Here is a 19,585-nt window from a genome sequence, read left to right as displayed (position 1 = left end):
CTTGAACAAGATGGGATTCTACTGATCCTTGCTTTTACTCAGCTTCCTGGCTCCTGACCTGAGTGGTTAGCTCCATCATACACTCCAACCTGCTGTGTTGCCCTTTACAAAATCCCAAATCCATGAGGCTACTCAATCTTGGACTGGAAACACCAGAGTTGTGGGGCAAAATAGACCTTTTTTCTCTTTATAAGTTAATTGCCTTAGATACTTCATTATAATGACAGAAAGGTAACTAACGTGTATGTAAACATAGATACTATAAATATGTGACTAAAAATAATTTTTTAAAAAAAGAAAATACTAAGCAACAGAAAACAATTAAATAGAAAACAAAGTAACATAGAAAACCAATGGAATCAAAAGTTAGTTTTTTGAAAGATTAACAAAATTGTTGGACTTTTTGCTAGTCTAACTAAAGAAAAATGAGAGAAGATGACAATTAATGAAAATCAGAAAATCAGAAATGAAAGAGGGGACACTGCTATTAGTCACATAGAAATTATTAATGCCATGGAGCTTGAAAGAGTTGTGAGACAATAATGTAAAATATATATCCCAAGACGTCCAACAACTTAGACAAAATAAACTCTACTAGAAATGCACAAATTAACAGAACTGACTCAAGAAAAACAATAGACAATTTGCATGGGCCTATAACAGTAAAGAGATAATTTTTTAAAAAATGGTAGATTTAGATTGCTCCACTGGTAAATTCTATCCAAAAGAAGAAAAATAATCAATCTTTCACAAAATTTTAATAAAATAGAGAAAAATAAAACTTTTCAGTTCATTCTATGAGAGGATTATTACCCTGCAACTGAAGCCAGACAGTGAACTTCAGATTAGTAACCCTCATGAAAACAGACATCAAAATCCTCAAAAAATTTCAAAAATCAAATATGAGCAATATTGAAAATTATTATACAACCTGAATAAGTAGGATTGATCCCAGGAACATAGAATGTGCTTGATATCCAATAATCTCAATGTAATATCCCATAGAAATAGAATAAAAGGAAAAATTGACCATCTCAATAGATGCAGAAAAGTTTGAGAAAATCCAGTATGTTTTTGTAATAGAAATTTCAATAAACTGGTAACAGACAGGGATTTCTACCTGATAAAGGGCATCTATGAAAAACCTATAAATAACTTAATGATGAAAGAGTGTCTTATTTACTTCTAAAATTGGGAAATGGACAGTATTATCAGATTTTGCCTATTATATTAAGCATCATAATAAAATGTCTACCAAGAATATTAGAGAGAAAGAGAGAGAGAGTGAGGTAGAGAGAGAGAGGTTAATTTAAAAAAAGAAAGGAAAGGTAAAGGGAAGAGTTGGAAGGAAAAGAAACTGAAGAGAAGGAAAGGGAAGATAGAACAGAATTAAATAAAACTCTTTTTATTTGCTAATAAGTGAGTTTAGTGAGTTAACTAGATAAAAGATCATTGTACAAAAATCATTTATTCTCATATACTAGCAACAAAACTGAGATTAAGAAAAAAATTTCGTTTTCAATAACATCAGAAAGAATAAAGACACTTTTACAGAATTAAAAAACTCATTCTAAAATTTAAATGGAGAAGCAAAAAACTCAGATTAAAATAACTATGAAAAATAAAACAAAATCAAATGATGTAAACTTCCTAATTTTAAAACTAACAATAAAAAGTATAGTAAGGAAAAATATGTGGTGCTAGCATCTACTTGGATAGAACTGAGAGTGCAGAAAAGTAACCTTTACATTTTTTGTGAGTAGCTATTGCCAAAAGTACCAAGGCAATTTGGAAGGGGAAGAGATCATTTACAATAAATAGTGCTAGGTTCTTAGGTTCTAGGACTATATGAAATATATATTTATATTCATGTACTAAGACTATAGAGAAAATATTTTAAATTCTTACCTCACACTATAATTAAAAATTACTTAAAAGTGGATTGTGGACCTAAGAATAAGAAGTGAAATTATAAAATTACTAGAATCATAGGAGAAATCTTCACAACCTGGGGATAGACAAAGTTCATAGACATGATACCAAGAACTTGATTTAAAAAAGAAAAAAATAAGGATTTTTTTTAAATTTAAAGCTTTTACATTTCAATAGTTATTATTATAGAAATAAAATGGCAGTCTGAAGACAGGAAAAAAAATATCTTCAAGATTAGGATTTGTAAATCATAATTTGATAAAGAGTTTCTATCCATACCATACAAAGACCTCTTCAATAATAAAAAGATGAACAACCCAATTTAAAATTGGGAATTTTTTTGACTAATCATTTCAGAAAAGAAAAAGTAGGAATAGCTAACAAGCAGATGCTCCACATAATTAATACTTAATAACATGTAAATTTAATCTAGGAAATATTATTTCAAACCCAATATAGCAGCAATAATTTAAAAATGAGAGTAACAAGTGTTGGTGAAGATATGGAGAAATTGGAATCCTCTTCCATTGCTGGTGGGACCATACAATAGTACAGCTTCTTTGAAAGTGGTTTACAAATTCCTTACAAATTAAAATAAATTTTATTTATTCCACTTCTAGTTATATACCTGAGAGAAATGAGAACACATCACACAGAGACCTGTACACAAGTAAACGTTCAAGGCAGTATTTTTCATAATAGTCAAAAATAAAAACTGGGAACAATCCAAATGTCCATCAACTGATAAATGGATAAACAAAATGTGCTACATCCATACAATGTAATTCCATCCATCAGTAGAAAGGAATACATTGTTGCTACATGCAACAGCATAAATAAATCTTTATAAAAGGTCTATTATAAATGAAAAAAAGCTACATGACAGAGAATGCATGTTGTATCATTGCATTTACAGGAAATGTCCATAAAAGGCAGAGTTTTAGAGAGAGCAAGCAGATAATTTGCATGGATCTAGGGCTGAAAGTGGGGCTTAACTGCCTCAGATTAGGAAGGAGATTTGTAAGGTTGACAAAAATGTTCTTACACTGGATTGTGATAATGGCTATGCAACTCTAAATTTTCTTAAATTTATTTAGTATTATAATTAATAAGGGTGAATTATATCTTATATAAATTATACATTAGCATGCTATTAGAAACAAAGCTATGTTTATTAACACTGAAGGAAATATAGAGAAACCTGACAGTGACCATCATAACAAAGGAGCCAGTATTAACATCCACAGTGATGTGTGATGTTATATCATAATATCTGATATTATAAAAAGGGCACTTCTGCTTCTTCTGTATTCTTCCCTAAAATTCATAATCCCAATCTCATTAGGAGAAAACATCAAACAAATTTAAATTCAGTAACATGAAATACTTGACCAATAACTTTCAAGGTCATGCAAAACAAGGAAGGACTGAGAAACTGTCACAGATGAGAAGAGTAGACATGATTGCATGATACTAAATGCAATTTGGTATCCTGAATTGATTCTTGGAACACAAAAATGATATTAGTGGAAACACTGGTAGCCTCTAAATAAAGTCTACAGTTTCATTAATAGTTTTGTATCAATGTTAATTTTTTAACTTTGACAAATTTGCCTTAGTTATGTAAAACATTAACATTAGGAAAAGTTGATGAAGGAAATATAAGAACCTTCTGTACTTTCTTTTCATAAATCTAAAATTGTTTCATAATAGGAATTTAAAATAATAAAAAATTAAAGGGAAATCATCCATATAATATGTTGATCTTACATGAATCCTGATTCAAAGTAGCTACCTTAAGAAAGAGTGAGGAAGGAAGGGAGAGAGGAAAGGAGGGAGAGTGAAAAGAAAAAGAAAAATACTTAAAAGTCAATTCTTTGACATTGACAGAATATTCAATACCATTGAAGAGTTGTTTTAGTTTTGAAATTGGATGAAATGAGTTATGTTTGTAAAAAGTTGTTACCTTTCAGTAAAGCATACTAAGGCAGATGAAATGACATGCTATTTGGGATTGTCTTTGAAATGATCTGGTAGAAGAAAAAGTGGGTGAAAGGGTGGCTAGAAAATAAATTGACTATGGGTGGTGGGTATGTAGGAGTTCATTTTTACTATGCACTTCACCTTTACATATGTTTGAAATTTTCCGTAATAAAGTTTTTTTAAAGAAAAAAATCTTAAAAACCCCAAAGTATTATAATTAGCCTTCTATGTTGACCACAGACAGAGATTGTATCTTTTAAAAATCAAATCTGAACAGTGTCAACATGAGTAAATCATAGAGAGGTGAGTGAACTCTCAAAAATAATCTGAGTAAGATATAATCAGGGCTGAATGGTTGGGGGAAAAGGAAAAGGAGTGCCTGAATTAAAAGACCTCCTAAACTGGAGTGCATTGTTGTTCTTTCCTTGAAGTTCTGTGACCTGGTGATATCTAAAACTCCTAAGCGAGGATTTTAAAAGTAGAAGGTAGTCAAAAAAAAAAAAAAACCCTTTTTTCCTACTCAATGTTCAGATCTATAGTTCCTCGCCCCCTTCAGTTCTTTTTTAATTGACTGGTGGCTTTGTCTGTCGCTTTGTGAAGCACAGGATAGGTTACTGTAATATAAAGCTTTTGCTACTTCTCTGGAAAGCCATTCAGAATCTTTAACTAGTGCAGAATGTAGAACTCTTTTGCTAGAGGATCTCTTGGAAGGAAGTATTCTTCCAGGCTTTGTAATTTGCATTGATTACTGAGCTGTTTTTCAGTGCATCATTGGATGTTGACTGTAATCTATAAAACCTTATATAGTTTTGTCCTCATTAGAGAAGTCTGGCACTAGTTGTCAATTCTGATAATGACTGAGATTGATCTGTTTGACAAAACAACAACAACAACAACAACAAAAATAAAATAAAATTTTTTGGAACCTGAAATGTCAGGAGCAAGTTATTCTTATTGATAACACATATTCTGTTAGGCTGCTATTTTAAAGTGGGTTCATTGTACAGTGTGAATTTGGGAAAAATAAAACACACAAAAACCAGAAAGTTGAAAAGTAGATAGTAGTGCCAGTAAGAAAGTCCTTGTCCTAACTTTCTACTCCTTAATCTTATCAACATGTCCTCATAATATTTTACCACCGTAATGGCCTGCTTTCCAAGCAGTTTTTAACCAATACTGAGTCCCATTACATAGTGACAGAGTTAATGACTTGTTCATGAGGCAGATAGGAAGAGGAGCAGAATTCATATCAAAGACAACTGGTCCCATTTCCAGGTCCATCTTTGGGCCAAGATACGTAGTCGCCAACAGTGAGTTGGCGACTGTATTTTTGAGTCCTGGCGCAAAGTAATATCCATCTGTTTTGCCCAGCCGTTTGCCTGAGTGCCACAGAATAGTCCTGTTATTAGTCTTATTTGTGGTCCTATTTGGGGTTAGGTAAAATGTAAATAAACTTCGTCCCCCTTATGATGAATGCAGCATAGGAATTAAAAGTGGTGGTGGTGGTAGTGGTGATGGTGGTAAGTGACGTTGTGTCTCTATTTTCTCAATTGCTCTGTTTTCTTTGGATTGGGAAACAGACATTTAAGAATGAGTTTGTCATCTGGAAGGATAGTTGTGACCAAGTTTTCCTCAACAGGATACAAGATGTTATTTTTGAGCTTCATTACCCTCACCAAGGGGGGAAAGAGACAGAGGCAGAGAGAGAAAGGGGGAGGGAGAAATCAAGAAGTGAAAGTAGGGAGGAAACACACAGAAATGGAGTGAAAACAAAGGTCAAAGAAGACAAAGAGGAAGGACATAAGGGGCAGGGGAAATGTAACTTAGTAGACTGTTCACAGAATAGACTTTATTATTTTGAACTGATAGTTCAATTCAGTCAACATCTGGTGAATTGAGAAAAAGGAGATCTGACTGATTAAACTGAACTGCTAGTTGTCAGTTAAATAGTTCATATATAAATATCCAGCCCAGTTTCTATCACCTTTTCTTGTCTGAGCTAGACAGTGAATCAGTTTCACTAACCATATTTTATTGGTGAGTAGAACAATACTAGTTGGTGATTTGGATTCATGTAGAGGTGGGCAGTTTTTATGTTTTGGAATCATTTATCAGGGATTATTGTTATTCCATATAATTTCTGAGCAGTTATTTTTGTCAGTTTCTTTTACGAATGTTTTGTTGCCTTATAAGGATATATGTGCACTCCCCTCCTCTCATTCAGTTGTCCCTGGTGACGCCTCCATAATTTCTGTCTTTACACTGGTGCATTTTCAGTCTAATTCAGGCATTTGAGAAGCAGGGGAAAAGTTTAGTTAGTCAATGTCAGTGATTTTTTAAAAGCCTAATCCATTCATGGGTGAATTTAGTGTGAAGCTGAGCAAGTTTGCATTTAAAATCTATGTATATCAAATAGACGCATTACCCAAATTATTCTTCCATACATTCCAAAGGAAAAAGAAAACAGGATTCACAAGTGAGAACCAGATGCATATTCTAATAATAGGTGCAGTTTCAGGGGTAATTTATGATTATACTCTCATATGTGGAAATATTAAAATATTACTTTGTATTATATGAGGTTGAACATAAACATACCATATTTAGTGGTACAAATATCTATTCAAAAATACTGCTGTAAAATAAAAGAAGGATAATTATAATAGTTCCACTTTACATTTTAAAAACTTTTTCTAAATCCCTTCAAATAACAATTTGAAGCTAAAAATAAACATGACTTAATCTAGTGTGTGTGCATGTTTTTTAACTATTATTTATAGATGATATTGTTTGAAGAAGAAAGGGACTGAAAAATATAGTATGATGTTTTAAGCTCAGATCTTAATTCATGTACTCTTAAATGTGAAGATTAAAGATACATGTTTTTTGAACCAGGAGTTTAAATCAGGAGGTCTGGTTTAAAACCTGGTGATCTTCCTGTGATGCTTCCTGTTCATGATGACTCGGGACTGCATTGACAAGATATACAATATGATGTGAAATAAGGCACACTAACCCATAATACAGTGCAATGACCATTTTGTGTTACTAAATATGTTCATTTACCTCTACTTCACCATCTGCCCCACCACCCATTCAATTCAGTCATTTGAAACAAATAGATCTAGCATTTTTCCCGATTCCATTTGAACTCATACTTTTTCTTTAATGTGTATATTCAAATCCATAGATTTTCTTATTTATTCTCTGAGTGTTAATTTTATGTAATCTTTGTAAAGTTGTTGTTTAGGAATATTTTCTAAAATATCAGATAAAATATAGCTAAAATGCAAAAACACTAAGTTTCTATTCATATCATTACAAAATCCTTAACATGGAGGCATATTTTGTTTTTCAGAATTGCTTTTTCTCTCTTCACTCTTTAGATCCTTTTCTTTTCATTAAAAAACTACTCTGGGAAGAAGGTTTCTTTTTTTTCCTTAACAGGGAAAAAAAAAAAGCCACGCTTGACTGATAATGCATTGCTTTGGATGGTGAAACATTATGAAAGTTTAATTTTTAATTAAATCTGAAATACCAATTATAACTGAAAGAGATTTTAACCTGTTTCTTTTCAGACTGCCTGAAGTTACATTTAGAGACTGAAATCACTGCACCTTAAAAACAAAAGATTGAGCTGCACTGTATTCCTGTAAGTAGAAGCTTCCTGTACCTTCCTCTGTTTTTCTGTGACTAACCTCAAAAACGGACAAAAACATTGGTTTTGAAAGTCCCTGAAGAAATATATCTTTAAATAATTTTCCTTCTTTTAAGAAAAAAAGTTAGTGGGCTCAATATTCAGTATATCTTTTTTATTTAACCGAAAGTATGGATTCTTTCTTTTGGCTGGTTTGAATTTCATTAGGGAGGGTGTCACCCACAGTGTTTCAGCACAGTAACATACACCCTGTTTGGAAAGATTCTTGCATTTTTTTGTACCAGACTCACGAAAGGTAAAAGAAGATTTCTTATTGAATCTAAGTAGATTTCATTTTCCTTTGTGATGTCATTAGAAATTTTTAGCCTTTGTGTCAATGGAAATGGAAAGTTCATGATGACATCACAAGATCCTGTTGCCTTGAGGACTTTGGGCAAAACTAAGTAAAATGCATAATTCCCTTGTGTGCTCGTGTTCCCCATTCTGCTACAAAGCAGTCAAAATAGCACATCTTCTGTCTTCCCGTGAGCTACAAGGCTGTCTCTCAGAGCCCCATTGTTCCATAAATGCATGTCAGAGTCTACCACAGTCTGGTCTACCCTTATTTAGCTGCTGTTTTGTCAATGTACTTGGAAGAACAATTAACATTTGGGATTTCAATGTCTGAATAACAGGCAGTGAATAGAACTGGAGCACATAAAAGATTCAGATGCCCAGGGTAAGAAAACAGAAGCTTATAGTTGGTGGAGGAAAAAAAAAAGGAAAATCATTTTAATGCTGTACTCAAAGGTTGTGAAATACTACAAGGAAAGTCAATCATTTCTTTTGTAAGTTTTAGGTCCAAATGTGTATCTTGTAATGAAATCCAGAAGCTTATGACATCTTCCTCAGTTTTGAAGTTTAATGTGTTGCAAGATCCTTGCTAGAGAGTCTTAGAACACTTAACTTTCCTTATTGGAATGCCAGATGTGGTTTTTGCTGCATCGTGGTTTTCAGAGTGCCACAGTCATTGTCCAGCAGAGAGCCTTAAAGGTGATTTCTTCCATTTTTACCTTGGTTAACTGCACTCTTTCATTATTGACTGTAGTTCTTGTGTGTTGACTGTAGACAGTCCTGGAGTGTTTTAAATGTCTCTGTCTTTTGTTTAAATTCTTTATAAGTTCTTCTATTTTATTTATTTATTTTTTGGTGGGATGATGCATGGGCCAACCAAGATCACCACCCTGTCGGGGCATCTGGTGAAATAGAGGGACTTTGGCAGCTTATGTGTGTTGCCAACTCAGCACACTTCTTGGCTGGCATTAGAGAGTAAATGATTATTGTAATTTTGTCATATCTACAAAAGTTCAAACCCACTGTAAAGTCTCTAATAGCAATACCTCTCCTTGTTCATTTTTATAATTCCCCAGTACTTGATACAATAATGGGTGATCACAAAATAGCTATTGTTATTAGTACCATTACATTTGTAAAAACTCAGAAATTTAGGATTCATTCATCCAGAGAATATTTATTTTAAAGAAAGATTGAATAAAGTTTTTTAGGGGAAGACACTCATGAAGGAATTTTCTAAAGATAAATCTTCTTTTCATCATATACCTCATTGAATTACTCTTCTTTTTCCTGACGAAATAGGAGTACCTATACCACATCCTTTTTGTCTGTGAAATGGTCTTCAATAGTTTTCCATTTAACTTGTGTCTTATGTCTCCTAAACTTGACTTGGCTCTAGGTGGACAGTGCTCTGCCATTTAAGTTTTTTTAGTTGTCATACAGTAGACTGTGCTTCAAGGAAGTGGGTCAAGTTGTAGAATAGATATTGGCTCACAAGAGCAGAAAATTAGAAAGTTACTATAAACAGAAATTATTTTCATTACATAAAAATTCAGGACCAGTTTCTAAACAATACGTCCACAATATTCTTTAGAACTCAGAACTATTTGACACAAATTTTTCTGTCCCTCCTCCCACCAACACTTTTAAAGATTTCTTTCCAAAAGGAATCCTTTCATTTTTATTAAATCAGCTTCTGGTGATGCAAATTAAGGTGCTCATAAAACTTGTCCTCTGAGGCAAAACTAAAATGATAAAATTTAGGCCTAGTGAATTGGACTGTTACCATGTTGAGTAACATTTAAGGACATCAAAGAACTTTGTAGAATAATTCACATTTTCTAAGATTGAAAAATTGAGGTGGAAAGGATTTAAGGGTAGAACATCATCAAACATTACAGCTGCAAAGGATGTAGGAATTGAAAGTCCCATCAACTCACTTTGAAATAAATAAATCGAGGTCCAGTTTGGCACATGCATTTACACAAATCATACTGACCACCCATGCAAATCATCCTTAGACATGTAGACCTGAGAGTAGACACAAATGCAGATGCACAGGCTTCAATCTTTCCTCTACCCTCATGGCATGAGCAGTATTTCTTGAAGAGCAAATCATTTGGGGCTCAGTTTTGAGACATGTTGAACTACAGTCCCCTTCACCAAGCCATCCAAAATTCATACTTAAAGGACTATTCTGAAAACACTATTATCAAAACATTTATTTTTTTATTGTTCCTGTATTCTTGACACCATGCCTTTAGTGGTGCAGTGAATTGTACAGAGGCAAATTTATTGGTTGACTTAATATTCTTTATGATTCTTATGATGATTTACAGAGTAGACAGAGGACCATTAGAAACTTCAGTAGCTTAATTGGGCTTACAGGCATGATGAAATCAGTAATCTGAACAGAGCCATTGTGACATGGAATTCAGACTTTCCAAGAGTGTGCATCATGCATGGTGTCAGAATGTCACTGTAGCAAGGGGTCATTTCCATCAGAGAAAAGTTTTTCAGAGTCTGAAAAAAAAATGAAATAAAGTTTAATAATTTAAAATTAATTTATTTCCCTGATAACTTATTTCATGTTGCCTTTATTCGTTTCTGTCATTTAGAAATCCAGAGAGGTGAGTGTAAGAATTTTTTTGTATTATTTTACCCAAAGTTAAGTCCTGGATATAGTGTAAATTCTTCCTCAAAATTATTTTATTCCATCTAAACGTTCCCCTTCCCCACATGAAGAAATTCAAGTCACCATGTACAAAAGTGCCAAGTTTTTATGGCACAAATATAAGGAGACTGATCTTCCCTTAAAAAACAAAACAAACAAACAAAAAACATGGAAGCATTGGCATATTGAAAAAAAATGGGGAATTGAGGCATAGAAATGTCAAATGAGGGCCCCATATGGAGGTCTTCAACAAGACTTACTCCTCAAACCTTTTGTCTCTTTGCTCTACACTAATGCATATTAGTTCTATGCCTCCAATAAGCAAAATGCCATCAGGATACATAGCAAAATAATACTTATTTCCTGTCATTAAGAAATTTGTAAACTATTTGGGAAATGGATGCATCTTTCTTATAAATAAAATGTTAAATGGGAAAGCACAAGGAGTAAATTGTTACCATTTTTTCTGGGCCATCAGGAATTGAAATGAAATGAAAGCCAATGGAACAGAGAATACTAATAGTGTGATTTGACAGTATGATGCTTATTGGTGTCAGTGACTAAAGAGAAGCAAGTAGAAGGGAACCAGAATGTATGGGAGCATCAGTTTTACAAAAGTAGGGATTGCAACATGGAATCCAATCAAAGAAAGTTAAATATCAAAAGAAAGTGAATCACATATTTTTTTTTTTAAAGAGAGAGTGAGAGAGGAGAGAGAGAGAATTTTTTTTAATATTTATTTTTTAGTTCTCGGCGGACACAACATCTTTGTTGGTATGTGGTGCTGAGGATCGAACCCAGGCCGCACGCATGCCATGCTTGAGCCACATCCCCAGCCCTGAATCACATATTTTTAAGATAGTGGATTAAAAAATAAATACAGGGCTGGGCTCTAGCTCAGTGATACAGCACTTGCCTTGCACATGTGATGCACTGGGTTTCCTCAGCACAACATAAAAATAAATAAATAAAAATAAATATGTTTATTGTGTGCATGTACAACTAAAAAATTTTAAAAGAACAAGTCTTTTAAATAAATAAATGCTTTCTTACTAGGAACTTTGTCCTCCAAATATGGAAGAACCTTTTTTAAAAAAACTTTTTTTTTAATATTTATTTTTTAGTTTTAGGTGGACACATATCTTTATTTTATTTTTATGTAGTGCTGAGAATTTAACCCAGTGCCTCACGCATGCTAGGCAAGTGCGCTACCACTTGAGCCATATCCCCAGCCCATGGAAGAAACTTTAAAGATAAAAAGACCCTTTAATTACTCAACTCATGTAATCCTTACTAAGGATAAAATTATTTTCCCCTTTTCCTATATGAGAAAGTAGAGGCATTAAGCAATTTGTCGCAGGTCATGTGACTGATAGGTTTTAGATACAGAATGTGAACATGTCTGTCAAACTCTATATGCCTACTCTTCCCATGACTTGACACTGTTTTCCAGATTTATAGAACTTCAAGTATTTCACCATTGATAATTCACAAGTTTATATCTCTAGTTCTAATACCTCTCCAAACACCAGGCCTACATTTCCAATAACTGTATTTAAATCTTCAAATAGAAATCACACTGTTTTCTTGGAGTCTGTATATTAAAACTGAATTCATTCTCCTAGTTAAAAATCATCCGCCTTTCAACTATCCTAATTTTCCTTACCCCAGCTCTCTAGGGCCTTGACTCAAAATATATTATTCGTACCTCTTCCTGCTCCTAGATGTCCAGTAAGTGGCTAGGTCTTGTTAATTCTCTTTCTTTGATACCTCTGTTCTAGTGAGGCTTTCATCTTCTCTTACTTGTGGAAATTTCTTAATTGGGAGAAACAGGGCAGGGGTATCAGCTCATCATAAATACTGCTGCCCTATTAACTTTCCTGAAGCAGAAACACTAAAATTATGTCTCCTTTGCTCAGACAAAACTTTCAATAATTTTATATTCACTACCAAAAAATCTTCAATATCATGGGGTTCTAAAATCTAACCCTAACCCCATTTCTGATGGATATACCATATACTCAGGCCAAATCCTTATACCCACCTTTATTCATATCTTTTCTACCATCTGAATTTTGCATAATTCTGTTTTTTAAAAATATTCAAATCAGTCCATGCAAATCTGTTTGAAAGGCTATTAATTTCACGAATTCTTCCCTACTTGACATATCCAGAAATATCCACTCTCCACTAACCACCAAATTCACTTGGCATATGTAGTGACTTTGCTGAAAGCTTGATTTGGACTTCTAATCTCCAAAACTGTGGGAGAAGAAATTTGTGTTATTTTTAGCCAAAGTTTATTCTAAATTTTCAAAGAAGCTCTATGAAAACTAATACATCACTCATCTATACAATTTTTGAGATGCAAGTTATTCTCCATATTTTATGACATTATTTGTGTGCATGTGTTATTCCCTTACTGGAAAATAAATTTTTAGGGTAGAGTCCACATTTAATTGACATTTCTGAGCCCTAAATAATCTACTACAATGGAATAATTAATTTATTATTCAACTGTGCTTACTGCTGGGAATGTAGAAATGATCTCTAAGGCCTTACTTAGTCACCTCAGACTATCAGATATTAAATAAGTACACAAATAATCCAAAATTATCAATTTTGGCCCTTGAAAAGAGCTATATATGCAAGACAACAGTGGGTGGTGGAAATTTATTGTAATATTCATTGAATGCTGAGCATAGAATTCTCAAAGAAAGCAAAATTTGAGTTGAGAATTGGAGGACAAGAATAATCAGCCAGGTGAAGAATTTGAGATGCAGACAGCAGTATTAGGAGGGAGAAAGTTCCAAATAGAAATGCCACATACAAAGCCATGTATTCAAATACAAAGTACAAAAAGTGAGTATTCAATAAACTAAAAGCATTCCAGGGTGGCTAAGGCAAAGTGGTCCAAGAAGCAGAGTGAATAGAGGTGAGATCAGAGAAATGCCAGGGTAAGGAATTTGAATTTCATTCCCAATACATTGAGAAAACACATAGTAGATACTCAACAAAATATCAATTGAAGGATAGCTCTGGAATAGATGAAGATCAAATAAAAGATAAATAATATGTACATGCTATGGAATCCATACATTTATTTTGAATCCTCACTAAATGTTTACTTCTGAGTTTGAAGTGGTTAGACTTCTGAAATTGAGGTTGAATGTATCAGAACTTATTTTCCATCTGCATAAATAGAATAATAGATCTCTGACAACCTTCTAAAATAAGGTCAAATTAATTTTATTTCATTTCTAGTTAATAATTATTAAAATCCTGTTGTTGGTTAATGGATCTTTTGTTTTTATTTTTAAGTGCTCATAATGGAAGGAAGGAATGCATACAAAAATGTGATATTTTAGACTGTATTTGAACTCTTAAACCTTTATTTATTTTAAATTTTGTTGTATTTTATTATGTTAATTGACCAGAGGCCTGTAGGCTTAGGAAGCTTTATCATTAATCATTAATATTCTCATTTTTACAAGATACAATATTACTGAATTTCTGGATTGACGTATAATCTAGACTGTTTTAAAGTATGATGCATTAATATCCCGAAATGCCACTACATCAGAATATAGATATTGGTTTGTTTGCAAAGTGATGAAAATTATCCCCTTTTGCAATTAAAGAAGAAATAGAATAAAGGCAATGTGAAAATTAAATCATAGAGTAGTAGTTTAAGCTCTAAGGATATGAGAATTTATCTGCTGTAACTCAGTAAAAAGACACTAAAATCTCAATTTTATAAGAGCAGAGACTCTTAGAAATTACATATTCAAACCTGCTTATTTTTCAAGTGAACAAAATTTGGCCTAGAATTCACATTCAAGTCATATCATTAAACAGTTAACTATATAGTCATACAATTAAATAATTAATATCCCAAATGGCAAGACTAAGACTATAACCCCAGTCTCAGCCAAATTATAAAGCCAGATCACTTAACTGGTGATCAAAGTCCCAACCATAACCCTTTGAAGGTTTTGGGTGGGAAAAAGAGTATTAAGTACAGAAAAGAAGTCTGCATACAAGCTTTAATTAATAAAAAAATATCTGAACAATATATATTACTCACAATCTGTTTACTTAATATACCAGATGCTTTATAAAAGTTGTCTCTAATCCTTGCTACCCACACTCAGCAACTGCTCAGCAGTATGGGAATCATTTCCATTTTATTGTGAAAAAAACTGAACCCTAGAAAGTTTAAGTAGCATCCAAGATCACAAATTGAGTTTATGTTGCTACCAGCCCAAACATTTTAACTCCCAGGCCATATCCTGCTTGACGTTTTTATCTGTTTCATTTTGTTATCTTCTTACCAGTGGAATCATGTAGGTCATTAGATCTTTAATATCCCAAATGTCTACACAACTGGAAAAAATTTCAGGAAAGTAAGAAAAAAATTTTATATTTAGCAGGTGCCTTCCGTGCCTAAGTCTCTTTATATTTAATTTTTATAAAATTATCCCAAGATAAAAATTATGATGCTTAGCTTATAGTTTCAGAATTTGAGGCTCAGTGGGATTAAATTAAATTAAATCTTAGTAAAAGTCAACTCCAGCATCCGAACATTGTCTGATCTCAAGTGATCTGTCCACTGATCCACCTACCACCAAGTCTGCTCTGCTCTTTGACACAGTTTTCTATGGTCCACACATCTTGCTCTTAAACTGTCAAAGAAGAATTGTAATACATGCATTTATGAACTTCCTAAGAAAAAAGAGACTGTGTTGAGAGGTTACTTTTACAATTGAATTATGTTTTCATATCTGGAAATAAATATAATGTCCTTTATATGTCACTTTGAGAAGTTAGGAACTAGCAAGAGTGTCCAAATCCAGTCTATGCCTTATCTTGACTCACAATGTCTGTGCTAGACAAGATCCCAATCATATCAAATGTAATGGTCCCAGAAAGTAATGTAGATCACACTTAAAAATACCTTCAAAAAGTAGTTGAGAAATAAAGTAATTGTATCTATTAGACTATAAGAAGGAATAATTTGCATGTTTTAAAATTGAGATTTGGTTTATGTTTTCCTTCTCAAGACTAACTTAATTGAAGCCTTATAACAAGACCAGAGGTAAAATTTTGCCCAAGTTGATTGATCTTATTGCTTCTATAAAAATGTAAAACTTGGAAAATCCAAACACATTGACAAGTCACTAGTGTTGTTTTCCAGTGACCACTGAAGACTATATTAGAAGTGAATAAAATCTTTGGTAAAACAGGACACACATACACACACACACACCCCTCTTGCTGATAACAGGCCCTACTGCAAACATGATCTTGAATTTCCTTCCATGTATCAGTTTAGCATCAGAGCATATAAACACCCCCATTTCTGAGGAGGCCATTTTCTATCATTGACACACTTAAACAACTATCCTGAAACCAATTGTCACTGTAGAATAATTAGCTGCATCTGGGAATGGGACATAGGGGGACATCAGTATGTATACCAGTTTTATTATAATTAGAAACAACTCTACCTGTCAGGGTTCTGAAGTTGTTGTCCTCCCCACCTCTTAGCCCCTCTTCTTGAGCTTGACTTTCAAGTCTGTCTGTGAAAGCCCTTAGCAGTCCATTCAAATCTTCTAAAATAAGTTGAAATTATTCCTTCTGCTTGTCAGAGGGGACTTTGTTCTTTGGCTCAGTCTTGTTCTTTGCAGTATGTTGCCAGTAACCCTAAATCAGAAAATGCATTAATAGATCTTTTGAATTGGGTCTCCTCAGGAGGAAAAAAAAAATTTAAACAATTTTATAGTATTTTGTTAAAAATCCAATTCTGGTTCAATTTTTTGTTCTCAAAGGAATTTTGAATTTAAAAAAAAAGGTGTTTTTTTTTTTTGTGAGAGGGAGGAAGTTTATCTAATCTCTTCAAGACTGATGAGAAACAATTAGGAAGGAGCATTGTGACTCTTTGATACAGTAAATTTCCAAGGAATTAAGCTCACATTTTGAAAGAACAATAGAACTTTACACTTCAGGTTGCTGTGCATTGGCTCTCAAGGCACCCCTTCAGTATCCCAAAAGGCAACTTGAAAGCCTACCATTCTGAGACAACAGAAAAAAAGAAGGGGCCATGTTGAGATCAGATTCTGCCAGGGCATGTGAGACACTGAACACAGAATGAAAGATCAGTATTCTCGTTGGTATCAAATTCTCAGAGTTCTGAAGCTCTTGTAGATAATTTGCCTTCAAAGATAAAGGCAAACAAATTGATTTACAAGAAAGTTACTATTAGATTTACAAGAAAGTTACTATTTACAAGAAAGTTACTATTAGATTTAGATTTTTGCCAAGATCTTTTACTTTTGCAGATATACTAACTTATCCATATAAAAGTCCCTAACTTTTGCCACAGTTTTGCTGAATTGTAGTTTATATAATTTGAACATTGTAGGATTTTATTAAATAACCGGTACCTGTATAGCATTTTTATTGTTGCCATGTTACTTTCAACATTCTGTTTATCTGTAAATTAGAATTGTTAGGAACAACTATGATCCTGTGTTACACATTTCACCCTACATCTGTCTTGGTCTCCTGTAGCACTGGAAAGTGCAAAGGGCCTAACTAGACATGCTGGCTGCTCAGGAAATTGACTTAGATTCATCTTCCCTAGAAATCTTGTGAAGTTTTATTCACAAAGTCTTTAAGGGGCTAGGAAAAAAATAGTGTGTGCAAAAAATTCTTATTTTTGAATAATAACAGACTCTATCAAGTTTATGGGACTCACTTATTGATGATATATTATTGTCATTGTAGTAACCACTAGGGAGGTAGCAAGTGTAATGGAAAGGAGAAAGTGTAGTGCTGACACTTCTCTGAACACTTGACTCTGGCATTGGCAAACAGTTTTTTCTTAAGGTCATTTTCTGTACTGGTAGAGGACACTTTCTCCCATTGCACAGACATATTATGCAAATTGCATATATGAAGTACTTAGAGTTCCATGTAATACGGACAGTTTGCACATACCACGTATTACCATACAAGTATTAGTAGAAGAATAAATCATTTTGAAGTTTCAGGAATAAGGTACTTATTTTATCAGATCTCTTAATGGTTTAAAATTAGTTTGTTTGTGAGTTGCTAAGAGGGACTGTTCACACATTAAAAACAATGACTAAGAATGAATTGCCAGTGATACATTACTTCTTTTAAAGATCAATTTTTAAAGCATTTGTTACTATAATTTTCTGAGGGGATTATCTCAAAAATTTGAAAGTATTAACTGTTTTATCTCCTATATTAGACAATGACTTTCTTTAGGGGTCCTATCCCAATTTTTTTTCTCATATTCACTTAGTAAGTGCTTGCTAAGTATCCTATGTAAAAATTTTGTGAAATTTTAATAAAATTTTAGCTAAAACATGTAAAAATACTGATTTCATGAATTTGACAACCTGCATATTTTTAACGATTATACAAAGACTAGAAGGAAAATGAATTATATGTACAGCTATTGATCTGGAAGAATGATCATAATTTATTAAGTGAAAAGAGCAAATTTTCATCATAATGAATATTTATGAATAAATATGTCTTACATGATCATATAAATATGAAGAAAGCTTACAAAAATCCATGCGATGTTCTTTACCTTGGTCATCCTACAGGATTGGAAAGTGAAAGGACTTATGAAAAATCATGAAATTTTTCTTCATATAATATTTATTGTTTTACTAGTTACAATGAACATTGATTACTAAGGACATTTAAATATGAATAAATACATATTTTAAATTTATTTCTTGGGAAAATAGGCTAAGAACAATAATCAGCACATAGAAGTTTTAGTTTAATTTATATTACCTCACTTCCTTAATGCAAAGTAACAGTACATAGTCTAGATTGATTCATTTATTCAACAGATATTTCCTGAGTTCTAGGCTGATGCTAGCTTTCTCGTGAACAAAATATAGAATATGTATGGATGGGTGTATAAGCATATGTGTATAACAGTCAAAAGTAATTAAAAGTAATTTGACTACTATAGTTTCTCTGGATACAACCTGTACAATGTATAAGAAAACTTTTTCAAAATTCTTTATTTTTTTGTTATTTTTTTTTTTTTAGAGAAAGAATTTCAATATTTATTTTTCAGTTTTTGGCGGACACAACATCTTTGTTTATATGTGGTGCTGAGGATTAAACCCGGGCCACAGGCATGCCAGGCTAGTGCACTACCGCTTGAGCCACATCCCCAGCCCCTGTTATCTTTCTTAACCAAAAAATTATCTCCCAGTTATAACTACCAGGAATATTTCTCCTATCTTTTTCTTACCCTCCTATCTAAGAATTCCCACTAACCCTTTGCAGCACAGGTCAGTTAATTTTTCTGTTTGCTTCTAATCTCTTTGATGGATCAGTGTTTTTTTCACCTTCCTTTCTGTTGTAAATCACAAGATTTTCTGATTTCTTCTTTCATTCACTTAAAAAAATGGGAAAAATAAAAAAAGAACATTTCTGAAAGACTGCATTTCAGGAGGACTATATTCCCAGTAGAAGATTCACAAGAGTTTATGTAACCAAAGGGGCAGACCCAGAGCTTTAAGTTAAAAACAATCATCAAATGTCCCCTGTTCAAATAGACTTGAGGCAAGGAAATATGCAGAACATCCAAACCAGAGTCTGGCAAGAGAAGCCCATAGAGTTTGAGGGACTACAGAGTTGACAAATTCTAGATCCATCACAGAGTAATCTTGACAATGACCCGATATTTATAGAGTATAACACAGAGAAATTAAAACACAGCAAAATTATAGTATAATAACCACAAGCAATAATAAACACATATACTTTTTTTCCATGTTGCAGCCAGTTATGAACAGGTCTTTAAGAAAAGAGAGAGAAAGATGGAGGAAGGGGGAGGAAAGAGAGAAAAAGCATTTCTCCTTCCAAGTTTAAAAAAAAAAAAAGATAGAAAAAGGAAAACCCATTTTGACACCTCAACTCTTTCCTTACATTTCACAAGTCTT

The 19,585-nt window shown here is 33.0% G+C and overlaps 1 protein-coding gene across 1 annotated transcript in view; it reads left to right on the top strand.

Moving 5' to 3' along the window:
* Zbtb20 (zinc finger and BTB domain containing 20) overlaps window positions 1–19,585 on the top strand; it is a 780,801-nt gene that overhangs the window by 324,319 nt on the left and 436,897 nt on the right. The window contains exon 4 of the mRNA XM_077795340.1: window positions 7,494–7,567. The gene's annotated coding sequence lies outside the window, so the exon portion shown is untranslated. The remainder of the gene's footprint in view (window positions 1–7,493; window positions 7,568–19,585) is intronic.

Source organism: Urocitellus parryii, chromosome 2 (assembly GCF_045843805.1).
Source record: "Urocitellus parryii isolate mUroPar1 chromosome 2, mUroPar1.hap1, whole genome shotgun sequence".
NCBI lineage: Eukaryota > Metazoa > Chordata > Mammalia > Rodentia > Sciuridae > Urocitellus > Urocitellus parryii.
The sequence above is the reverse complement of the archived record's forward strand: the minus strand, read 5'-3'. Positions and strand labels throughout refer to the sequence as shown.